The sequence below is a fragment of the Parus major genome, chromosome Z (assembly GCF_001522545.3).
Source record: "Parus major isolate Abel chromosome Z, Parus_major1.1, whole genome shotgun sequence".
NCBI classification, from domain to species: domain Eukaryota; kingdom Metazoa; phylum Chordata; class Aves; order Passeriformes; family Paridae; genus Parus; species Parus major.
The window spans coordinates 70,075,257-70,101,224 of NC_031799.1; the positions used below are offsets into that span (position 1 = coordinate 70,075,257).

The window sequence follows — 25,968 nt, forward strand, 5'->3', positions numbered from 1 at the left end:
GGGGGGGGGGATTTGCGCTGAGGTGGGGGTGTCGAGAAAAAGAAGTAGCTCAGGACAATGCTTAATAGAAACGAGACTAAATAAAAATGCAGGCTACAGCCGCTTTGTCTTTGTCTGCTTGCCTTCATCACCCAGATACCTTTCTTTGTGAGCCTTGATCGTTAGTTTCCACGGTTTTAAATAATCAGTCACAAAGAGGCAGACAACTAGGTGTTGGGAGGCATAAAAGTTATTTTAAGTGGAATTATTTATTTTATTTTGCGGCCAAAAACCGTTTCACCAATGTAGGAAGCGATTTTGGTGATAGTAGTACAAGCTCTCTTTTTCTCCTAAATGCTTGTGAGAAATAAAAAACCTGGAGATGACTGTCTTTATTTCCAGGAGTAGACTTCAAAATACGTGCCAGAAATGGACAATTTGAGTGTCCTTTCTCCACATCAAATGCGAGCTGGAAGGGGGATTAAAAACCAACCACGTGGTAGATCTGGTTTTATACTTTGCAACCTCCAGCTCCATTTATGTTCTTTACCCTGCTCAGGGAAGATTAGCCTCTAGATGGATGTGTCTGAGGGATCACCTCGGGGGCAGATCTGCATGCAGAAACCGGTTTTTGTCATGGCTGGAAGAGAGCTATGACCCAGCAGAGCGCTCCATCCGAGCGGCTCCCCCAGCATCGCAGGGGCTGCTGAGCGCTCCTGCACTGGAAGCTTTGTGAAGGCAACAGCTTGGAAGGGGAAGATCTTCAGATCTTTCTCCCTTCTTCTCCTCCTCCCTGGCCTGTGAGTGATTCAGTGTCCCAAAGCTTAACTTTTTGTTACCACCTTCCTCCTCTTAATCTCCTTCATCTTCAACACCTCCTCCTCTATCACTACCATCTTCTCCTCCATCTGTCTGCCTGCTGGATCTCTCTCTCGCTTGCTTGCTTGCTTTCCCCCCTCCTCTTCCATCTCCCTCCTCTTTCTTCTTGCCTTTTCCTCCTCTCTTTTCTTCTCTTTTCTTTCTCTTTTTCCTCCTCTTCCCCTACACGTTGTTGTTGTTGTTAGAAAGGATTCTTGCACCCCCTGGTGCTCTTGCGTTTTGTGTGGTAGGAGAGGAGATTGTCTTCTTTCTCTCTCTCCCTCTGGTTGCTCATTATTCAGAGAGAGACACAGAGGGTGAGAGAGAGAGAGAGAGAGAGAGACGGATATCTCAGGTCATCTGCAGCTGCAGCAAACCAGTGAAGGAGAGAGAGAGAGAGGGAGAGGGAGAGAGAGAGAGAGGGGGGGAAAAGCAGGGAAAGATGGCGATCCTCCATTGCTGAGACCTGGCAAGGAGCACATGAGACTCACAAAACAACTTCCACAACAATAACAAGAAGAGCTAGGCAGAGAAGAAGAGGAGAGGAGAGGAGGCAGCAGCAAGAGCAGCAGTGCCGGGACGCTCCTGTAAGTTCTTGCAATTAAAACCCATCTCTGGTTTGGCATTGGAGAGATCATCTCTCGTTTGTGTGTGTGTGCGTGTGTGTCTCTCTCTGTGTGTGTGTGTGTGTCTGTGCGTGTGTTATTTTGTTTGGTCTTTTATGTCCGTCTTTCTCTCCACCACCTTCCTCTGAAATCCATTCATTCGGTCAACGGAGGAAGGAGGAAGAAAGAAAGGAAGAAAAAAATATAAAGGTCGTATCTGGTCATATATGGTCAGGGCTTCCAGGGCATCATGTAGAACTAGAAGAGGAGGAGGTGCTGGTGGTGGTGGTGGTGGTGGTGGGAGGAGGAGGAAGGCGGTTAATTAATTTTTTGTTGTTGCATTACGGGGGGGTTGGGGGGGGGAAATATGGGGAGATAAGTGAGATACCAGCCGAGCTTTCGGGGTGGGGGGTGCCTGAGAGGATATGTGTGTGTGTGTGCGAGGTCTGGATGGTGCTGTGCGTGTGGACTTGGATCAGAGACGGGAGACACACGGAGGAGAGAAAAGCTCCGTGCTGGCACGACCCAGGCAATCGGGTGACCTCTTTCTTCCTTCCTTTCTTTCTTTCTTTCTCGCTCTCTTTCTTTCTTTCTTTCTTTCTTTCTTTCTTTCTTTCTTTCTTGTTTTCTCTCTCTCTCTTTCTCTCTTTCTTTCTTTCGTTCTTTCTTTCGTTCTTTCTTTCTTTCTTTCTTTCTCTCTCTCTCTCTCTCTCTCTCTTTCTTTCTTTCTTTCTTTCTTTCTTTCTTTCTTTCTTTCTTTCTTTCTCCCAACCACTGTCCCCCTCCTCGTCTTTCTGCTCGTCCCCTCTGGCTGCCCCTGGCCGCTGGCGAGGCAGGTCCCTCACGCCGGCGGTGGTGCCCCCACCGCGGCTCTCCTGGACTTGGGATGCGGGGGTCCCCGGCGGCGTCGGGGCTGGGGGGCTGCTGGTGCCCGCAGGAGGTGGCTTGGAGGAGGACAGCGTTCAGCTGGAGAGCAGGAGCCATTACACACGCTTGTGCTCTCCTTTGAGAGAAAAGAGAGCGAGAAGGGAAGAAAGGAAGGGGAAGGAGCCCACTTCTACTTGCTCAGTTCCCCGATGTCCCTACCTTTAAACCAGGCAAGGGAAGAAGGCGCTTTCTCCCCTGCCCCTTTCTCAACCCACCCGGAGCAGGTCTCTCCCTATCTCTCCCCCTCTTTCCCTTTCTTTATCTCCCTGTCCTCCATTTGCAAGCTGTCTGCTTTGGTTCCAGTCCAGGCTCCACAACACAAAGCTTCTCCTCGCTCTCGCACACATGCACACACACAGTCCACAGGCTCTTTATGTCTTCTGGAGTAACCTTCTCCTTCCCCCCCCGTGCCCCCCGGCTCCTCTCAGCATTGTGGTTTCTATTCTCCACACAGAGAGATCCTCCTGGAGCTTCATGTAGTTGTGATCTGATAGGATTCCTCCCCCCCTTCCCTTCACCTCCCTCTTTCTGGGGGAGAAAGGGGGAAAAGTTTCATTTGTTTTTCTGGTGTTTGGAAGGGGAAAGACCTCCAAGTTTTGAGTGCTTTCTGCTCCTGCTTTTGTGTGTGCGTCTGTGGGGGTCTGTTTGTCTCATGAAGCTGCTTGCATGTCTAAGAGGAAGTGACTAGTTTGGCAGAGAGCTGTGATCTGAGTCAGGTAAGCCATGTCATGTTCTCTAGCTCCACCAGAAAATGGAGGAGAGAGAGAGTAGACAAAGCTGAGATGGGAAGTGCTCCTAACATTGTGGATGTCTCTCCATGTTTTGAGGCTTTGCTGGGCAGGAGCTGGCTTAATCATGATTTTTTCCCCCTAAGGTTTTCCCCTTCAGATTTTTCAATGCACAACATTGTGATGGGTCTTCTCGCTGTCTTCATGCTATCAGGAAATGAGGATTGGAGGAAATTGCTCAGATTCTCCTTCACACAGAGAAACACATCCTCAGGCTTTTTTTCTCTGATGCTTTCATGCGGAGGTCACCTTTCTAGATATTTTTCTTTGGTTAAAGACCACAGGATTTTGGAGGTTGATCAGTTGGCCAAGTAAATAGTGTATATAAGCATATATTTTTAGATTTCTGAAAGCATTTGGAGGTAAGTGCATGCAGCTTGAGGCTGCTCAGGTTCTTCCAGAGGGTATCATGAAATGTCTCTTTTTTTCCTAGGTGATGATGCCTAATTTTTGGGATTTTTAACATCTCATTTTCAAGAGCATTCCTTCTTTCGGATGTGTTTTAAATTAAGATGGAATATTTCTCTCCACTCACTAGGTTGCATTAAAGTGATACTGGCAAGCTTTTAGTAGGTTCCTCAGAGCATCATAACATACATAATTTCTCTTGGAAAAAGCAAAACAGTTTTCACAGCTGTCTTTTTGGTGTCACAAAATACTCTTCTTTCCTGAAAACTTAAAACAGCATTCTTACTGTGATTTTAAGGTCATTATGGAAACCTGAGATCTTTAAAGCGAGATAGGAGTTGAGCAGGAATTCGTGTGCTTTGTTTTTAACCCACCTTTTAATCTGAAGCAATTTTGAGTAGACCCAAAGCAGGCCTCAGGTCTTTTCCCACCCACTGAAATCTGCACATCAGTAGATGCAGTTCCTCAAAAAATTGAGAATACATCCTGAAATGCACGAGAGGGATACCGGGGTGCAGTGCTGCTGGGCTTGAAGGCACAGCTCCACGGAAAGGTGTGAGTGATGTCCATACACTGGTTGCTCTGAGGTGTTTTAAGAACAGATACGGGAAGATATTAAGCTGCTGCACGGGGGACCAGTGAATCTGAATCAGAACACGCTCCCAGATGTGCAGAAAACCAGAAAGATTTGAGGATTGCAGTGACGGGTGATGAACTTGAGATCCGTCTTAGAGATTAGAATCGATGCCCTTGTTTTATTTTTGCTGTGAAAGAAATGTTTTAATGTGAAATCTAATATACCTCGGAAGGATATTGCTTTATCAACTGTGCATTTCTTGAGTTCTGGTTGCTGATCTGTCGCCCAAATTACTGAGATTCTCTGGTTGTCTCCATCTTTCAGAAGAAGGCCATGGAACATACCATTTCAGGTATGTTTAATCTTATGTTTTGGCAGAAAGAGAGGTTAACTGCTTTTGGTTTTGGGGTTTTGTTTGTTTGTTTGTTTGTTTGTGCTGCTGTTGTAGTGCTTTGGGTTCCCCCCCCCCACACACACCCCGAGGTGATATTTTTGATGCATTTTGCAATCTCTGCACAGGTCTAAATCAGCCATTGAAATAAAACTGAAAAATTGCCCACTGACCTTTGTTTGTTTGGGTTGGATGCCAGCTATCCATCCCCTATATGGGCCCTATGCAGAGTGCTCGTGGTTCAGGGCTGTGAAATCTCCTCTTACTTCTGGAGAGGTCAGCCCAGTGCTGGCATTACAGGGTGCCCTGCAGATACACTGCCCTTGAACGTGGCGTGTGCAATCCAAGAACAACTCTGAGATTTAAGATCAGGATCTTTATGGGAGGGCCTCTTACGACCTAGAAAACCAAACAACGTTGCAGTGGTTTTAATGGGGTTTTTTTTTTTTGTTGTTGGTATTTTTTTTTCTGTGTTTCCTCACTGTGAGACTGAAACCTCTTCAGAGAATTATATTCTCGTTAATGGTGCTTCTTGCTGTGGTTCTGCCCAGACAGACTGAAGTTCACCTTCAAAATACTAGCTGAAGAACTTAAGTTAAAAAAAAAACAAAAATCCCAAAACAATACCAAACAATTCTACCTCCCAAAAAATCACAAACAAACAAACAAAAAATGCCCCCCAAACCCATTGGTTTTTGGTTTTTAAAGAAGCTCCAGAAAGATGATCTTAATTCATGCCATGCTGGTGACATGAATGTTTCTCCTAATCAGGCTTAAATTTCTTCAGACAGTGGCTTTCAATTGCTTTTGGTTTGAGGCACACAGAGCCTTTTATTGTTCCAATCTCTAATAGAAAGAACAAGCATTGGTACCTATTCTCAGTATTCTCAGTATTTAAATATGCTTTCCTTAATCACTTTTCTCACACCTACTAGACATAGCTTATGGACCACTGCTTTAAAAATATTTAAAGAATTACTTGGCTTTGTTTTACATTTTCACTAGCTTCACACCAGATTATGTTGATGAGAAACTTAAGATGTCATGTTTACAATTTCCTTCCATAATTAAAAATGTTATTTTATTGCAAGAAGAAAACTAAAAATACAGTAATGTGAATGCCTAGACTGAAGAGTATGAGTACATAATGGGATGGTTGAAAGGGAAAGTAGGGCAACTGCAAGTGAAAATGGAAAAAAATACCATCATTCCAATCCAGTAACCTTTATAACCAATTTGTTGGCACTGTACACTTTGACTTACAAGAGGATTGAGTTTTATGAAGACTGATAAAAGGATGATTAAAAAGAGGAGTTGAGAAGTAGATGACTATTGTTCAACATAGATGTCTGGACATCTGGCAGATGTTCCTCTGGGCCCCAAGGAATGGGCAAGTTTAATTTTAGCCTTAAAAAGGAAATGGGAAGAACTTAAGTCTTATAATAGTACAACTTACAGTTTAAGGAAGATTACTTCAGAAGAGCTCCAGAGATGTCTCTTGAAATCTGGAACTTCCAGAAACCCAGTGTAAATCAGCATTTCCTATTGGGTTTTCCTATTATTCCAAACAATATGTGTGGAGTTTCTATATAAATTAAGATTACCTCAGTTTACTGTGACACTTTCTCTGCGTGGTGTTGTGGATAATTTCCTTAAATGGGCAGAACAACACTGCTTTGAAGTAAAAAATTGCATAAAAAGGACTTGGAAGTGTGAAAGTGGTGAATAGCTGTGTACTACTCTTTAACTAATATTGTCCCATGTTGAAGCTTCACCAGGCAAACTTGGGGACAAATGCAAAAGTCCCCAGTGAAATAGTGATTGGAAGAAGCTGCTGATGGAGGAAGGAGGTCCTGTTTTTTGCAGATCAAGAAAGGTCTACAAAGGCCAAGATGTCTGTGTTGTTCCATGTATTTTGTTTCTTTATATTTTGTTACACGTCCAATCCATTGGTAGGAGAAAAATAATGGAAATTCTCCTAATACGTTCCTCCTATTTTGACTCTTAACAGATATTTTTCTACTTTGAAGTAGGAGATTATGTGTTTTATGAGCTTGTTCTGGATGAATATGGTCTGCTACCAGTGCCAGAACGGTATGATTTGCTTTACTTGCATGCTTGATCCAAGATGTGCTCAAGTATGAACTTCTAATTGCTGGCTTCTGCAGAGATGTTGAACTTCATCAGTCCAAATGCCTGCTTGCTTTTCAAAGAGTTTCTTCACTCTAGGGTACTAAGCAATCAAGAAATCCGTGGGCCCATAGGAGGTGAGCAGGAGGTCTGTTGGGTATTAATTGAGGAGAGAATGAGAAATTCCTTCTTACTCTTTGGAGATTGAGAATAATTTTTGAGATGGGGGGCGGGAAATAAAAGGAGTGTGATGAGAGTGGAGGTTGCTTAAACATCATCTAACTTCTCAGAGAGAGGAACTGGGGTTGTTTAATCAAGAGGTGCTGGAGAAGGTGGTGTGATGCAAGTCCTCAGCTGCTGGCAGAGACACAGTTAACATTGTACACGGTTGAACTTCAGCATGGCACTTCTCCAAATGAGTTGACTGTTGAAAATAAAATGTTCCAGAAGAACTGGGAGAACAGGAAAGAAGTTAAAATAGCATGGTTTGTATGCCAGTGCTGAAAGAAGAAAAGGGGGGAGGAAGGGAGATAGATCGACTTATGATAATTATCTTGCTGGTTGTAGCAAAGGAAAAAAATGGTCTTTAGTAGAAGTTTCCAAACTTAGGGGACCAGGTTTAATAGAAGGGGGTCTTCATTTGTATCCTGAGTTTTGGAAGTATTCTGCTTTCAGCTTGTGTTTGGGAAGTTCAGCACATAGGTAAATACAAAGTCATGTGAGACTGTTCCTGGGTTCTGTTCCATTTTAGTCTTCTAACGTTGAAAACAATACCAGAGATCTAAAAAGTCTGTCCCTCATCTTTTGAGCTGTGCCAGAGGTTGCAGAACTAATACATCTCTGAAGGGATTTGAAGAAGAGGAGAGAGTTTGAGATGAGGAAAGGGGAGCCTTTGTGTTTGGTGTCTTACGGTGGAACACAGTTTTAACACAATGCAATTTTTTTTTTTTCCTCTGGGCTCTTTTCAGCTCTCTGGGAGTTGATGATCTTGGTGCAGTTGTTTTGGTCAGCTTGAGGCAACATATGTTTCTGCAGTAATTCAAAATATCCTGGCCTAATCACTACTTGGAAGAAGTTTTCTTTAAGCAGTGTTTGGGAAAGAACTTTCTCTCATCTTTGGTTTTGACTGCTTTGTAGTCAATTTTGAGAAACACTGGTTATCAGAACATCAGTCCCAGACCTAGCAGCAGTGCTATCTGTACATTGTATTTTATTTTGATGAAAACTTTCATCATTTTTTTGGCTGTTTTTTGTGGTATAATTATGGACCTCCACAGCTGCTGTCTGTCTAGGGGGAATACAGTGGGGTTTTGGTGTGGGCTGAAAGCAGCTTCTTAGGTTAGAAGATGGTAAGATCCATCAGGAGAAGCAATTAATTAAGTTGAGTTTAGCTGGTAATTGAAGGAAGATGGAAATAGGAGATCTCAGGATGTTCAGGAGTTGTTCTTGAGTGGAGTCAAACACAGTCTCTTTGAGAATACTTGTTTAATAGTGTCAGCATAAAGAGCTGTAGGCACAGCATCAATGTCATGAGTGATTAGGAAGGACTTATTTAGAGCTTATTAGGGTAGCAATCATTGCAAGGCCAGTGTGTGGTGAGGATGAATAATTCTGAGAAAGCACTTGATTCACTGGGCTACTTCTATTAGTTTTGAACCAGTTAAATTAAGACTTTAGTTCTTGAAGTGTGTCACTTGTTACTTCCTGGTGGAAAATAAGACCTTCTAATTGGGATTATGTGTGAAGAAGCTAAGTGCTTGCATTATGTGACAGTGTTTTTCCTTCTCCTTCCAGTTCCAGGAATATGCAATTAATAACATGATAGTCATTTAGATAATAGGTACTCAGCAGCCCTGGATGGTGTATTTGGTGCACTTGTTACAGATGCAGGCTCTGTGCTGACCTGAAGATTAGGAAGTGGGATGTTCATCAGAGTGGCATTACTGTTGCTATTAAAAAGGTCTGGAAAGGGGCCTGAGAACCCCAGCTGCTGTCATGGTGTGGAGGAAGTCAGGCCTTCAAAGGATACAAGGATTAGAGCGTCAGGAAAAGTAAATGGTAGCATCAGCACAAGTAGAAAATAGGCAGAGCTATTCAGCAAACAGGAAAAAAGTAGGCTAAGACATGCCATAATTATGTGCAGTGGAAACTTGCTGCTAATAGAGCAGTGGCATGGGGTAGAGAGGCAGGAGAACGATTTTTCAAGACAAAACAAAGCAGACATTGCAGAGAATGCTATAGGAGGACTGAGGATTCAGTGTGCTCGTGATAATGTGAAAGAGAAGACTTTGTTTTGAAAGATGCTAAAAATGGAATCTTCTGATGCACATGTGGTCAGTGTTTCCGTGGCCTGGTAGGACAATGGGGGCTTCTTTTGCATTGCTGGGATGAGCAAACCCTTCCTTTCCGGCTGCAGCTCTTAGGTTCAAACAGTGGCTTGGGGTGGTATCAGTGGCTGTGGAAAGAAGGCATCACAGGATATTCCTTTTGGGAAGAAGATGGGTCATCCTGGGCTTTGGACTGTTGTCATGCAAATGCTTCAAAACACAATGGCCACTTATCACAGGAGCCAGGAAAATACATTCCTCCCACACACCGGGGGCCCCCCAGACCTCTCCAAAGAAAAGAGTGGAATGGAGGAATGTAACACTTGGAACCTGTGCTCCAGCAAGCACACCTTTTTAAATTTTCTCCCCCTGTTTGTCAAATAAACAGCAAAGCTAAGGACAGACTACTTGTGCTGGAAGATTTTGGTCCAGCATGATGGTGATGTGGAGGGTGGTTCATTTACCTTCTAATGACTGACTTGCTGGAGAATTTAATTGAGTGTGCAGCTGGGAAAGGATCATTAATGAAGACCTTGCTGTGGTCCAAAAGTCAGAATTCAGCTGTCTAGTGATGCTGAAAAGGGTTGGGTTTTTTTTTTTTTTGTCATTTAATTACTGCCTCCCTCTTGTTGATATTAAATGGGCTGTTGATATAGATCCCAAGTCAGAAATTCCAGAGGGGTTGGTGAAGGTGGTTTATGTCAGTGGCGATTGTTTACCAACTTTTAAAAAAATTCTTAATTTTCATGTTTTTATTAGAGTAATTACTGCAGTCTGAGCTAAACTTGGAATAGCTTGAGGAGTGCTGGTCTTGAGGGGGATGCAGTGAGTCAAGGATGAGTACGCATCTCTAGTTGAGCAAACTGCTTCTGGAGAGAGCTCAAGAGGCCCATAGATGTTAATTTATTTTAACTCAGACTTGGATTCTCCAGTCCTGGTTAAACTCAGCTAGATTTGTGGGCATGTGGGTCTTTGTAAGAGGATTTAGGTCTCTCTGATCAAAAAGAAGGGAGACCAAAGAATTGCTGTCCAGCCCTTGAAATCTTGCTCTTAATTTTTTTTATTCCTTCAACCATCTATCCCACTACCCAGCAAAACAGGCATAGTTAGGATTTAACATGGATGTTGGAAATTGCGACCCTGGTGCTGGATTCTGCTGCTGTGTGTGTTAAAACAGACCAAGATCAGGAAAGAAAAGCCTCCTTTTGTGAGTGGTTCTGGTGTGTGAGGCTGGAGCAGAGCTGCTCTTTTCTTGGCAGGTGCTTTGAGAGGTGAGATGTGGTTACCTTCCTTCTTGTTTCTGTGTCACTGTTGTAATTCTGACTGAGCCTTTCTTCTCAAGTGTGTTGTTGCTTGTGGTGAGTATGGATAAACACATATATATATATATATATGTATATGTATCTATACATACACAGTACCTACTTAGGTGGTGATGCAGCAAAGCTTGGAAGGCAGTGGCCAACAGAGTCATCTTCTTGTTTTCTTCTGTGCTGTGAGACAAGTGGCACCGTGAAGACAAATTATATAAATAAACAAATAAACGTCAATGTGAACAAATTTGGAATTATTTCTCTCTGTATTCGATTGGGAGCTCTTGATTTTGCGTTTCAGGTTTCCCCCTCCCTTTTGTCTACAGCTGGGCTGCAGGATGTGGAGCCTCCAGGACTGGTGGGCTCTGAAGCCTTGCTCCTATCATGCTCAGCTCAATAGCTTGACAAGTGTAAAAAATGTAGTAAATGGCTGATGGAAAATTGAGAGCAGCCAGACAGCTCTCAGCCTGGTTAATTAGCTCCTTGACTGCTGAATTGTTCCTGCCCTGTCATATGGCTGTGGCTTGCAGCTCTGTGAGAAAGGGTTTGGGTTCCTGGCCAGAAGTGCATCCCAAAAGTTGAATTAATGTAACTTGAAGTCAGTGTGGACAGGTTCCTTTTGGTCTAAATGACCTTTTATCTTTGCTGGGGGCGGGCAGTGGGGAGAAAGCATATCGGCTTTCAGCTCTGTCAGGTCATGCAGAGGCCAAGTTCTCCTGTCTGATCAAGCATATGGTGTGAAACAGCACCAGGGCTGGGCAGGAGCCCTCCAGCAGCCCTTCTGTAGGTAAATGTGACCCAAGGCCATGTCCTGCCTTGCAGGATGGGTGTGTTTAACCCTTCAGTGGCGCTGGCTCCTGGTGTGTTTCCATCCTGGTGGGTTGAGAAGAAGCTGGTGTTGCTCCAGAGCGCACGGGTTTTTCCTGCCAGAACACCCTTGCATGTGTGAGACCTGAAATCTCTGGCTCCAAGGACATAACTGTATTACTCACTGGGACTGCTGAGAGAGTGAGTCAGTATGTTTGGGTCTTTGCATGAATAAATGAGTAAACCTGAATTATTTTAAAATGATCAGATTGCAGAGGTGATAAAACACTACCGTGAACTTTCCGTTCCACACCTTCTACCACTGTGCTGCTCTCCTTCCACCATGGGACAAAGGATGGGGGGAAGACAAAGATTTTCAGTGTGTTGTTCTCCTGAGGAACCATGTAGAAAAACCTGCTGAGGCTGTGCTCAGAAAATGTCTTTCAGACAGAAGTTGCTTGGCAAGGTGTCAGACAGGTTGACCAAAGGTTGCACGAGTTGTGCTCCTGCAAAGTGAACATGGAATGGTTGTTGCCCTCCATGGTTCTTCAGTGCTTCCACAGGTTCACCAGTGGTGTACAGGAATATAGTTTGCTTGCTGGTATTCTGGTCTTATCTCTGAAGATATTTATTTTAAGAATTCATGTCTACATAGGTTTGTTAATACTGTACTGTAATATCAGATGGGCTGCTGAGACCTCAAGGGGGTGAGGAATCTATTTTTAGTGTGTTTGAAGGGTAGATGATGTTTCAGGTTGTGGAATGACTTTCTAGGGGGCCTGTCACCATATACTGAAGTTTTGTATGTCATGGCAGTGAAGGCCAGTCATATGATGATGAGTTAGTAACTTAAATGGGACATAAAAAAAAAAAAATCCTTCTCTTTGGGGAAATTTTAAAGATAGATGGAGCTGAAATGTCACACAGCCTGTTCTCATGCTTGTTTCCTTGATGTGCTGAAGACATCTAATCCTCTTTACAGGTGAATTAAGCAGTCTGCTTATGAGCTGAAGGCAATACCTGCTGATCTGTTGACATCCAGATTGGAGGGTTATTCATGTCTCAGTAAGACTTTCAGTAATGGATGACCACAAGAACATTTTAGCTGCCCAGGTGGTGTGAAGAAGACTGTGATCTCCTTCCACATCAGAAGTTAGTCATGTGTAGGAGGTTGGATGGTAGCAGTGCTGTCCTCTTAGAGCGCTTGACACCCCAGCCCACAGAGATTTGAAGCTTTAGGTTGAAAAGATCCAGCCTGAGACAAATGCATGTGTGGAGCAATCTGAGCAGTGAACCCAGTTGTGCTTTTGAAGCACTGCACTGTGGTGGTAGACATGAAGAACAGATCTTAATGATTTATTATAGGTAGATTTTATGTGGATTTGCTTCCTATTTTCCTTGGAAGACAGCAAAACTGCAACTTTTACCCGATCCTTCTTACATTCCTGGGATTTTGTTCAGTGTTGCAGGCATGTGCACTTTATTTATTTATTTTATAACTGCTCACTGCCTCTGTTAGGAGTGTTAACAAAGGCTTTTTAATAGGTCAGACCTCACCACTGTCTCATTTTCATAGTTACCGTAGTGCATTTGGTGGATAATAGATGATGGGAGCTAAAGCCCTTATGCTCTAAGAGCTCATTCATGTGAACAGTCGCTGTGCTCAGATTCTGAATTTTCACTGCAGCTACTTGTGTGAGTAAACATTTGAAGATCAGATCCTTAGCTGCATGGAGTAATTCTTGTGGAGCTTTTCAGGGAGGCGTTTGAAAATTACATCTTGAATTGAGGATGCCCTTAACTTTCAACAGCTTCCACCTACATACATGAGATGCTCATTTGTGGTTGCATGTGAGGGCATGGCTGTAGCAGATTTGCAAGATTCAGCAGAAGCATATGCATAAGATAATTCTTCCACTTTCATTCATGCGCTCCTTCTTTCGTTCTCACTCTTTGTATTTTGACAGCAGCAGCATGTATGTTATAAATACTCAACTTTGACTTCACTTAGTGCTGGCATGTCCCTGAAGTATGATTTCATGTGACTTTGCAGATGTTCTAGTGAGAACATTCCTGGTGCTGTGTTGCCTGTGGATGATGTTCACGCATTCTGGAGCCCCATCACTAACTGTGGTGGTTTTGAAAGCCATTTTCCCACCCTATTTTTTTCCTCTTAATTAAGGGATTGGCTTTAATAGATACTAATATAGTAATGGTTTGTTGAAGACAAAAGTGTTTTGGATCAGGAGAAATGCAACCTAGGTCCTTTTACAATGGCAGAAGTGTGTACCTTTGTATGTGTGTACATAATACAAGTTCCTGTCCATTTGGTTCATGCTGCTGTGGTGGTTCATCTGGCAGATCATTTAAATATTTACTCCAAAAGATCTTGTTCTCTGTTGGTGTGAAGCATCATTTCCAGTTATTTTTAGGTCATTTTCATTTTAGCAACCCTGTTGGAGATAAACCAGATATGAGTGCTCCAAACTGTCCCTGCGTTTTGGTAGAGATTAATAAAATAAAACTTACTGGGTTGATCCCAAGGGGAGAGAACAGGCCATCTGGTTAACAGAAGGTTAGGCAAAGCAGTACAGCGCTGAGATTGCCATAAACCAACCCCGAATATCTGGTGGTGTGTCCAGTTGCTGTGTGTATTAGGCGTTGAAATGGTGCTCTCCGATCTGCAGAGCCAGCAGTTCTGTTACCACTGCTGTGACGCAGGAGATAATTCTGTTGGGCAAGCATCAGCATGGGGGTGGATCTACAGCACAGGATGTGTAATGTCAACATGAAGCATGGGAGCTGGCAGTAAGAAGGAAAGCAGCCATTTCATGCCAGTGCAGGAAGCCCAGATAGATTTTTTTTTTCCCCCCCCTCTGCATCTTGTCCTTTTGTTGCTGCTTTCATACTTGGTATTAAACAATTACTTTCTGCTTTGTCATCTGAAAACTTCAGCCCAGTAGGGTTTCATTTCTTCCTCTCTTTCTCTTTCTGAACCTGTGGGTTGTTTTTTTTTTGTCTTGTTCTTGTTTTTGTTTTGTTTTTGCTTTTGGGTTTTGTTTTGGTTTTTTTTTTGTATGTGTCTTTTTTAAAAAACCCAAACCAAACACAAAGCAATGAAGTGCACTCCAAAAGCATGTCTGATGGATTATACAAGGGGCTGGGGAGAGGCTGAAAGGCTGAGCAGATCTGGAGAAAGAGAAGAGTTCAGTCATGTGCAAGTCCTGAGCTTCAGATGAAGCTCCATTGTAGATCCTTTTGGCTTCAGTGCAGACACAGTTTGTTCAGAAGCTGTAACCATTTGAGAACATTGAACTGCAGCTGCGAAATGCAGAAGGTATGAAATGCTGTGATACTGTGTAGACCTTGAAACTCTGCAATTACTAAGAAACTGTAGAAACCTACTGTAGCTGTTCCTGCTTTATTTTTTTTTTCTTTTTTAAACCAGAAATGCACTTTTAGAAGGCCTTTGTCCTATTTACCTAAAGCCATGACTTTTTTTTTTTTTTTTTTTTTAATAGCCAAATATCGTTACTAGTCTGTCTAAATCTGCAGAAGAAAAGATTTCTAAATCAGTTTACTGAGCATTCAATGGACTTTGAAAATCAGATGATAATGTCTTCTCTCAGCTCAGTCACATGCTGGTCGACCTCTTTAGGTTTTTTTTCCACCCATAATATTTGGAGATACCTTCCTCTAGCTGCAGCCTGGGAAATTCTGGAATACCAGAGCTTGCTTCTTGATGGGCACAGCAGAGCTGAACTTCATAATCAGAGCTCTCAGGGTTTCCATTGCCTGTTCAGCAGGATCTTCAGAGGGTGTATTTCAGATCCCCTTGAATGAATCCTTGTCTTAGACGCCGTTCTGTGGCAGCCCTGCAAAAGCTTGACTTTCTTCATGTGTTCCTAGGAACTGGAGTGGGAGTGTGGGAGTTGTCAGCCCACAGGTATGTTTTCCCAGTTGCAGTTTGGTGATGGGAGGAGGGGATGCATATAAAACATGGCTTGTGTGTGAAGACTGTTTGTTCTGTTCCTCAGTAACTCCATCCTTAAAACTGCTCCGCTGCTCCTGTTCAGATTTTTTGGTTGGAGCTATGGGACTCTGGCACTTCTGCATAGGGCACTTGCAAAGAAATGGCACTGAGGAGTTATATGGGACTTGAACACCATCTCTCAGGGCAGAACTCCTTCTCGTTTCCGTAGATACACCATGGTGTGGCTGTTCCATCATCAGAAGTATTAAGGATGCAGGCAAATGAAAAGATTTTTGTGAAAATAAAGTGTGGGCACTCTGTTCTGTCTACCCATGTAGTTTCCATAGCAGGTTGCACTTTGTAGTGGCTGGTAATTTTGTAGCTTTTTCTGGTGGTTTTGGAACAGTTTTCAGAACATGCTGGAGGAATGTTCATCAGAAGTGCTTCTTCATATGCAGATGAACAATGCCACCAGGTATTGTTTGCACAATTGCTCACAGACCATCTCTGTACTGCAAAGAAAATGCATTGTCCTTTTTTCCTACTGAAAAAGGTGCTACTTGCTGAAGATAGTTTATTATAAATAACTACTAAGATGATAATCTCACCACAGCATGCTTGGCAGTCTTCCACTGAGTTAGCCTGTTTCAGCAAGGAGCTGTCGCTTAAGATACAAAGCAATCTGCAGGGACATATGATCACACACACTGACTGTTTTCTCAGTCATCATGGATGCCATATCATTTCCTGTGCCTGAAATTAGGAACTGGAATTATTATCTGGTGAACCAGCAGGATCCACCTCCAGAAAGATGGACCTGAGTTCCCACCTCACAAACATTTGGTTGCAGGGAAGTTCTCAGTTAGGGAGTCTTTAGTAGAAGCATTAATGTCTGTTAGACATGGGCTTTTTACCTTTTATTTTTGTCACAAGGATAGATGTGAGCTACTGGGGAAACTCTTGATATATTTATATGCTTACAGCAGTCATTACTATTAAAAGTTATGGCGAAATACAAGCCTACCCCTGGCAATGGGGTAGAGAGGTTTTTTTTAATTGTTAGCTTTGTTTGGATAAATAATGACTTCAGGATTTCTGAACGTTTTGTTTTGTAGAGATGTCCAGAAGAAAGCCTATGATAAAGAGATAAGAGACTGTATCCATTTTTTATGAGAGCATCAGAAAAGGAATATTAGTATCCATACAGACCTGGTGTCAAGATTTGGCTGTAGTCACATAGCTGGATGGTGACTTTTTTGAATTTGAAAAGTTTACACTGCTTTGTGGTACATGGCTGTTGAGTTATGTTATTGCAACAGTTATGTGATGGATATCAGTGGCAAACTTCCTTTCAATTAGAGTGCTGGCAAGTGTTTGCCTTTTATTTGTTTAAAAACAACTTGATCAGGCCATCTCTACTGCTTTGTTGACAGTATAAGATGAATCAGAACTTTTTCTGACTTCGATGTTACTCATGGATGCTGTTGTGTGGTGCCTGATGCTTCTCAGGCCTAAAAACTTCTCTTTCAAGCTTGGGCATCTGTGGTTGCTTAGGAGTATGGAATATGATATTTAGTGGAAGGAATTGGTGAGATTGAGGTGGAACAAATGAAGATATCGGCAGTGATGATGGACTTTTTCTTCTACTGGATTTGCCAGTTGATGTTAAATCCATGTATCTCAACGAGATCAATGAGGAAGCAGGACATGAAGAATTTATTCAGACACTAACTTACTTGCAAGGCTTAATATCAGCTCTTTTTTTCCCCCATACCTTGCAAGAGTATGGAATTGACTCATTCAGACAGAGAGATGCTCTCTACAAAGGCTCTGCTTTTTCCCTGTGAAGTTGTGGGAGCAGGTTAATGGTGGAATGGGCTCTGCTCACATGTGAGGAAATTACTGGAGCTGGTTCCTGCAGTTCAGTGTCCCATGCATGACTTTGGATTGTTCTCCATCTCAACATCTGACCCAGGTGCTTTTACACTCTGGAATGGCTCTTCAGACTCTGTGGTGTCCTTAAGCCACCTGCCTTGGGCAACCTTTAAGGAAAATCCTGTGGAACAGTTAGCTTCAACCTTACTGAAGGACACACTCTGAAGAGCCAGCTCATTAAGTGAGCTTTGAAGAGCGTGCTTTGCAGAGTAGCTTCCTGTTATTTGGTTAATGGTTGACCTAGTTCTATTGCCATATGCCTCCTGGAACGCATTCTAATATAAAATATGTGCTAAAGCAAGTCTGGGATAATAGATGGAATGTCAAAGCCTCTATGAAACAGAAATCATATAATGCTGTTGGGTTTTGGAGGGTATCGTAGTTACTAAAAATGGCAATATCTTCACAGAACTGGGTTGATTCTGATGGCAGACTCAGGAATGTTAAACAGAGCCACCCATGTTTTTTTGTTTTTTTCAGTCTGTCCTTGTACGAAAGGTTTGTGTCTATAATTCCCTGTGCTCTGTATGTGAAGCTAAAGTTAGGTAGTGAAGCATTAAGAGTGATATTACAGCTGTGAGAAAAGATGAGATTAGATTTGGCTAAAGGCAGGAGGATTTTTTCCCTGTGGTAGGTGGTTTTTCCATTGCAACCATGGATTAGCAAATTTTTTTTCCTTTTTAAGTGCTGGCTAGAAGCCAGAAATGGGTATTTGGGCTTTTACCTGATAACATAGACAGCATTCTCATGCACATACCTACACTTCAGCAAAAATATAAGAAATTTGGAGGTAGTAGGTAAAGTTCAACCTCCAGACTGAATGAGACTTTCTGATGCACTGAAGTTCTGAAGAACTTACTGGCTGTGCTTTCTGGTTGACTTGGTTTTCTGCCCTAGGAAGAGGAAGGATGTATGATAACAACTGTTTTCATAAGCAAGTGTGCCTTATGGTAGAACAGGGGGGAGGGAAAATTAAAGCCAAGTTCTGTAACCTCTCAAGAGCTCAGTATCACTGGAGGCTGGCGATTTTTCTTCTGTCAGTGTGGGAAACGGAGCTGCTCACCAGACACCGCCACGCTGTGTGTTCACACAACCTGGCAGTGTCTAACCTTTGTCTCTTGGGTTGCAGATGGCTTTGCAAGCAGTCCAGGTGTGAATTCTGGGCAGAGGTATGTCACCACAGTGGTGGGGGTGGCTGGGGCCAGCCCAATTTGTCTGCGTGGGAAGCAGTAAGCTGTCAGGACATGCAAAGGCTGCTGTTTCTGATGAGCACAGAGGAGTGCCCAACCTTCAGAGAAGTGGTGGGGATGTCTTGGGAGTTGCAATAATCTTGTGCTTCTCCAGCTCCTTCAACTCAAGCCCGTTCAGGTGTTTCTGGTGACTCTTTGCTCGTTTGTGTTGAGGCTGGGAATATTCTGGCACATTTGTCTAGGGTACATGCAGCAACAGCATTATGCAGTTTTCCCCTTCTTCCTTAACGTGTAACACTGACCTGAGTTTTTTGTAGGAGAGCTGCATGGTGGAAAACAAAACTGCAACATTTTCAGCAGGACACAATGTGTTGTGTGAGCCATAAATCATATTGGTCATGAGAAAAAAAAAAAAAAAAAGGGAAAAAAAATAAAAATCTCTGCTCTGCGACTGACACAAGCACAGCTATTTGTGCAACCTGATCAGAACAAAGGATAATGCTTCTGCTGCAAGATCAGACAGATCTGACGTTTCAGCAGGCTGAGCAAATGAATGGCGGAAGTGGTCCGCCTCCTCTTATCCATTGTCTCAAAGATGCAGGCTCATAGAGAAGAAAGGGAGTTTGAATAGGGCTTCTGAAGGAATATGCTGCTTTGTGTTCTGTGGGAAGAGAGCAAGGAGGAGTTCTAGAAGTTCTCTGCATTGGCAGGCTGACAAGCTCGTAATAGGAAAACGTGGCAGTGGACTGCTGGTGTTGAAGGAGCACTTTTGCTTCTGCAGCTTGCCTAGAAAATCTGATCTGTAATTGGGAAACTGGTGAAGTGTTCCAGGCCTGGAATATGGGCCCAAGCCTGTCTAGAAGGAAGGTCAGTGGGTCTTTAAATCCTCCTGATCTCCTGCTTGAGACTTTTTCCATACTTTTCTTCTTTTGTCTTTATTTTTTCCTTTTTTTCCTTATTCCTGTGTGCCCTGAATAGTTTGTGTGTTCTGGGGATACCTCTCATTTATGTTCCTGATGGGATTTTTCCATAAGAAGGGCTGGACTTCTCAAATTATTGGGATGGTTAGAACCTTCTACTTGGGAGATTCTTTTGGTTTCTTGTGCTCCAGCTGCCAGATCAACACAACTGGGATTTTTGTAGCAATCTCTCTTTTTAAAAGCATAATGAAGCCAAGGAAATGTGAGAAGGGAGAGAGCAGGACAGGGATTTTTGATAAGCTGGGTAGAATTGAGGGTTACTTCACATTTCAGAACTATATGACTTCCAGACTCAAGGGGTATTTCAGCTGAGAAATTAATCCTTTGGAGGGAAGAGTGTAGAATTTATATCAGTAACTTGGCTGATTAGATCTCTGTGTATTACCTTTTGCTTGGTTGCTTTGACTAGAATATGCTAGCAGTTAGGTGCACCATGGTCAGAAAGCTTTCATATGGAACCAGTTTTCTTTAAAATCAAGCATTCCTTGGCTCAGGGATCAACAGCTGTATTTTTTTTAGCAAACACGCTATTTTTCTTTACGTTAATGGAGATTAGATTTGTGTCTGTGATAACAGAACCGGTCTTGGTCGTCCATGAGATCCCTTCTGCCCTTTGTTTTCCCACAGCCTAGAAGATTCTGTCAGTCCAAAAGAGACATAAATTAATTCCACAGGATGCTGACAGTCCACCATCAGCATGCACTGGGAACAAAGCTTCTGCTTTAAAGCCCACTTAAAGAAAGCACATCAGAAAGTCATCAGACTCTCCTGGTTGGAAGCCTGTGTTGAAACTTCCAAATGTGTGATGTCTGGGCTGCCATGATTGCTGTGTTTGGTGTCCAAAAGCAATTGTGAAAATTCACAGAATCACACAGAATTACAGCAAGGGTCAGGTTGGAAAGGGACCACTTGAGGTCTTTTGGCCAGCCTCCTGTTATGTCTTTTCAAGAGAAAGCCCCAGCTCCCGCAGCCTTTCCTCATGAGGGAGATGCTCCAGGCCCTTCCTCACCTCCACAGCCTTTGCTGGACCTGCTCCAGGAGCTCTGTGTCCCTCCTGCCCTGAGGAGCCCAGAGCTGGACACAGCACTCCAGAGGTGCCTCCCAGGGCTGGGCAGAGGGGCAGGATCACTCCCTGACCTGCTGGCAATGCCCTTCCAAGTGCACTCCAGGGTCCCATTGGCCTCCTTGTCCCCAGGACACTCTGCTCAGGGACAGCTCTTTGTCCCCCAGGCCCTCGAGGTCCTTCCTTTCTGTTTTCCAGCAGATCACCCCCAACCTCTGCTGATGGGGTCATTCTTGCCCAGGTGCAGGACCCTGCATTTTTGAATTTCAGAAGGTTCTGCTCTACCCATCCCTTCAGGCTCTCAGGCCCTGAGAAGGGCAGCACAGCTCTTAGGAACATCAGCCACTCTCAGTTTCGTATCATCAGCAAACTTGCTGAGGGGACACTCTATCCCAGGCCATTAAACAATACTGGACCCGGTACCAAACCTTGGGGACACCACTAATTACAGGACTCTCTGCCACTGGTCACATCCCTTCAGCCACTTCTCAGTCCACCTCCCTCTTCCCTCTGTTTATCCTCAGCAGAGGCTAAAGAGCTGTCCCAGAGAATCTGCCATGCTGGATTTGACCCAAAAACCACCAGCATGTGCTTCCAGCTTCTTTGACCTAAGGGGAATAATATTGGGGATAGGAAATAATACTGCTAGTGTTGCTCCTTTATTCAGCCATGGTTGCAAACTGTGTCTAAACAGTGTTATTTGGACAGAGGGATAAAAAATGTTTATATTCCAAAGATGGTTAGTGGAAGGCGTTCACTGAGCTTTCAGTCCATGCCTGAGTGTGAGGATGAAGGGAAAAATCTCATGGTTGCACATAAATCTCACAAAAAAAAAAAGAAAAAAAAAGAAAATAGTGTTCTCTCAAGTGATAAAGTTTTGAGTCTAAAAGTGAAAGAACTGTATTGGCTGGGCACTAAGCCCAGATATAATACTAAGAGATTAAAAGGTCAGTTGTATATCAGTGAAGGCTGCAAAATGATTTCTTACAATCTTCTGCTTACTCACCTCTTCAGGTAATAGGAGGGACAGCAGAGGATCTTGGCTAGGTTTGGAGATCTTGAGAAAATTATCCTTTGAAGTTATCACATCCCCAAATTTATATTGGGCAGATCTTGTCTTTGTGGGATATTTTTGTTATTTTCTTGGTAATTTGACTCCTTAAGATAGAAGACAGCTGGACCAATTTCTGCTTTCTGAAAATTCAGAGCACTGTGCCAGTCATAAAGCTGATCAATTTTTTGCCAAAAAAAAAGAAAAAAGCAGCTGTATATATATATATATATATATAAGGCCTAAATTAAAGAGGAAGCATGGAGGATTGGCTTACATGAAACTTTGAATGACAGCAATGTGCTTGGGCTCTCAGGCAGCTGTTAGGTCAAGCAAAGTGGATGTCGGAAGTCCCTGTGGACAAAACTTGAATTTTGGAATTTATCAATTACACATAAAATGTTACAATGGACTTTTGGGCCGTCACCACGTGTTCATGGTGGACCTGAGCTGAAGGAGACAAATGTATTTGTATAGTCTTTAGATCTATCTGCCATCTTTTGTGGTTTGTTTTTTGTTTGGTTTTGGTTTCCCCCCACCCCAAGCGAAGGGGATTGAGAATTGGGTCAGTGCCTCAGGGATTGTGCAGGTGGAGGCACCTGTTTGTTTGCAGCTCGAGGAGAAAGGGAGTGTGGGATGAGAAAATTCCATGCAGAGAGTGCAGGAATGTCAGAGATCTCCTTGGCCATTGGCTTTCCTGGTGTATCAGAAGACTTTTGGATCTCTCCAAGATCGAAGTAATGACCTTGCTTTGATGTATGAAATAAATAACACCAGTGTTGTGCTTTTGAGAGCCCCTGATCCCAAAGAGATAAGCAAGGGTTTTCCTTTGTATTTTGGAGCTATTCCATTCAAAACAAAAGCATCCCACAGGTCAGACAAGAAGGGTATCTGAAAGGATTTAAAGAGACATTTCCTTTTTGCTCTCTGTTTTCTATGCCAGTAATTCATATTTTTTTAACGTGTCAGACCTAAAAGCTCACCATTCAGTTTGTATCTGTAAAAGACAGAAAATGTGGGACTGAAAATGTTTTGTGACTTAGTCAAGAAATGTGTTGGCTTTGTAGCCTTTGTGGACCTAAAGGAATGTTCTTGTCTTCCTTTTAACTGGAAAAAAATTAAAAAGCGATCCTGCAAAGTAGTAGATATTTAAAATAGAATAGCGAAGAGGACTAGGCTGGAAACGTTTGTGATAGTAAAGGTTTGAGGTCCAGAAAATTGTGCTTCACCATGGCAGCTTTCAGGTAGTCCATTCTTGCCTTTCTGAGGTTTTCAGGAGTGACATTTGGAGGACTAAAAGCAGCCAGTTTGCCTGTCTGTGTACAGTGTTACAGGAGTCTGGAGTCTGTATGAAGCTGTAAAAAAATGCAGTGGCTGGAACCTAAAACTAGAAAGATGGTCATTATGTAAACAATTCTGAATTTCTAATTGAATTGCAGAAAAAAAAAATCAAGATATATTGGGATTTCTAATGGACTGTCAAAAGTTGTAAGGGGTCAAGTGTGGTTTCTCCTTAGATGCTGTGGTGGGTGACCAACTTGATTTAAGTTGGCTGTGGGCAAATTGTGTAGCTGTAGAAGCTGAATCTTCAGCAGGATGACTCCCAGTGATGCAATCTTGTGTCAATTTAAGGATTAAAGCAGAATCCTGCTGCAGGGAGTCCAGGGGGGTGGTTGTGTTCCAGCAGAATGTGCAAGAAGATTTTTCTTCTCACCTGGCAAAGGAGTGGGAAGCAAATAAACCAAATTAGGTGAAGTGATAAGGCTGACTGTGGGTTTGTAGTTATCAGGGTTTGATTATCTGTACTGTGGTTTCCTCCATATCTCATTTTAGGCTTGAAACTATGGACAAGTGATTTGCATGTTGTTCTCCAAATGGAATCTGTGAAGAAGGTTGGTGGAAGCTGCTTTTCCTCTTAATTTCCAAAGACAGATGCATTTTTCTGTTGTGTCTACAGCAGAGGAAGAAAAAGGAAAGAGAATTTTTTTTTAAAAAAAATTTTATTTATTTATTTAGTCCTGACAGAGCTGCTGTAGACTTTCATGTAGTAATTTCTAAAGGATAAATAAATTGCTCAGAAGGAAGATCTATCCTGGAACTTAGCAGCACTTACATCACCCCAAACTTTAGTCCTGATTTTACAGATGGGAACCAGAGGCTTTTGTCTTGTAGTTACTATGGAGGAGGTTGTTGCACAAAAACCCAGTCATAATTTGTCAGCATGTCAGTTTCCTGGGGTAACCTAACATTCTACTGTAGATAGCCCAACCAAGCAATTTGAAATTATTATTAGCAGTAGTATTTATTACTCTAAAGGCATTTCAGTAGATTCAAGGGTCTCAGTGATAGCAGTAGTAACTCGGTTTCATTTTTCATTTTCTTTTGTTAGTCATCTCAAAATCTCAGGCTTTGGTCTGTCAGGGGTGATAGATCTAGGAAACCTAGAGACTATGTAGTTTTGTCTTCTGTGCTTATGAAAGACTTCAACAATAAGCACTGTCATTAGGTCCTCCTTTTTGGTAACTGATGCAAAACCAAGTCAGTTCCAGGGGAAAAATAGTTCATTAACTTGGTTTGGAAGGTCAGCTGTAGAGGCCTCACTTTAAGTGCTTTTTATTTTTTTATTTTTTTACTTTATAAATCAATTGCTCTAGAAGGATGAATGAGAATTTTGATTCCCTAATTGTCAGGCTGTTTTCATGTCTTAATTTATAGATTGAGTTTTGGAAGGGTTCTTTCAAGGTTCAGAACTCTGTATGGCAGCAGTCTGAGTGAAGGAGCTAGAAGGCAGTGGGAGAAGAAAGATCAGGAATGAAGAAGCAGAAAGATGTTGAGGCTGTTCCCCTTCTTTTTGCAATGAGTGGCTCTTTTAACCTGGAAGTAGCACTCTGATTAGTGGTGTCCCATCATGAAATGCAAGTGAAGATAAGATACAAAAAGATGACTTCCTCTTGACAAACCACTTTTTCTCCATTTCTGTCCCATGTTCTATGTCAAATCTTCTCTCCCAGGCATGTGTGCAAGTCCTCTTGTCTTCAGCTTGAACATTTCCTTTCTTCTAGTAATCAAGCCTACAGATACAGACCCTGTGTGCTCCGCTGAAAAGGAAACCACTTTTTTTTTTTTCTTTCTTTTTTGACAGTGAACCTTCACTGCTGAAATGATCTCTTAGTGCAGGTGGCTTAGAGGTACATGATATCAATTATTTTGTCAGCTTTGCAACACATCTGAAGGGCAGGCTCTCCAGGAAGGGTGAACCATAGTCCCTGATTAGCATGTCTGGGTTCTGCCTCCTTCAGCTTCTGAGACGTGGGAGATCCATTGCAGGTTCTGCTTTCAGGTAAGAAGAAACTCCTGTTCCAACCCTCCACTTCATAATAAAAGGCTTTAGTGAGTCCTGATCCACATAAAGGTCTGGTCCTCAGCTGGTGAAAACTGGCAGAACTCCAGCAAATTTCTAGAAATAAAAACCTTGAGAAGTCTCTTAAAACCACAGCAGTTACAGGGGCTTGCACAATATTCTACAGCTTGCAACAGTGCAGCAGCATGAAGCTGGGATGACACTGGTGGCTTAATATTCTTTGTGATCTCTTGGGGGTTTTTTTAGGCGAGAACTTTGCTCCTGTTCTCTTGGTGGCACTGGCCTGGGTGGCTTTGTTTTTCTTTGAAAACTGATAGCAGAAGACTATCCAACCTTCAGGAGTGGAGCCATTATATGTGGGGCTGTGCAACAGGAGCCAAAGTTTAAAAATAAAATACCAGGCTGCCTTCCTGAGGATCCAGACATAGCAAACACACACGCACATACGCAGGACCTCGGCCGGCCACGCTTGTATCAGTTACAGAGCCCAGAGCAGCAGACAATGAGAACCAAAAAGGGAGTCTTGTTCCTCAAAAAGAAAAGGGAATAAATACAAGGCTTCTGTAGCCTCAGGTGCCAGTTTCTGGTGTGCACAGGAGGTCCCTCAGCGGCAGCAGGTTGAGGGATGGACAGCTGCCAGTCATTCCTGGTGATGTCTGCTGCAGGACCTTCCTTCTCCCTCCCACATTTTCTCTGCCCTGATGAGGACGTGGTCTGAGCTGAGCAGTCTTTTTTGAGAATGTGCTCCTTTCCTGAGAGAGAAAAGTGGTGGCTTTTACATCCTACTGGGTGCTGAGTGACCAGGATGACAGACACCTTCAGAAGAAAGGAAGGACCAACTATTTTGGCTGCAGAGCCATGTTGCTGGCATGTTTATCTGTTGGACTGTAGAAAGAGAAGATGATCAGATCATTTTTCTAGAAGACTTGGAGGATGAGAGGCGTACAGAGGAAATAGTGGATAGACCAGGAAGAATAATTTATGACAGAAAAGCAGAAAGATATGGCCTAGTGCCAGGAATACAGCTAGGGAGGCGAGGCAAGTTATGTTAGAAAGGAATGGTGTTTTGAAAGAAAAGGTGACTCTACTCAGACAAACAAGTCTAGGAACCTAGGAAGTTACAATTCTTCATTAATTATGAATGTGGAGAGGGATGAAGAAGGCAAAAGATATTTAACCCTTTTTTGCCTGCTTTCCCAAAGCACCGATCTCACACCAGTTCCCATGGTGATTGTGAGCTGGGCTGGCCAGGGTTCCTCCAGGGTTCCTCCAGGGTCTGGGTGTGGAGCAGCTGGGATTGTCCTT

General features: G+C 43.0%; 1 protein-coding gene across 6 annotated transcripts in view; it reads left to right on the plus strand.

Moving 5' to 3' along the window:
* Positions 1 to 1,878: 1,878 nt before the first annotated feature.
* Positions 1,879 to 25,968, plus strand: part of ZNF462 (zinc finger protein 462) — an 88,215-nt gene continuing 64,125 nt past the window's right edge. For 3 of the 6 annotated variants that reach the window (XM_015653197.3, XM_015653201.3, XM_015653202.3), the window contains exon 1: positions 1,881 to 1,979. The gene's annotated coding sequence lies outside the window, so the exon portion shown is untranslated. Of the gene's footprint in view, positions 1,980 to 2,180; positions 3,086 to 25,968 lie in introns of those variants that run through there. The other 3 variants (XM_033520352.1, XM_015653200.3, XM_015653198.3) reach the window with 3 other exon arrangements.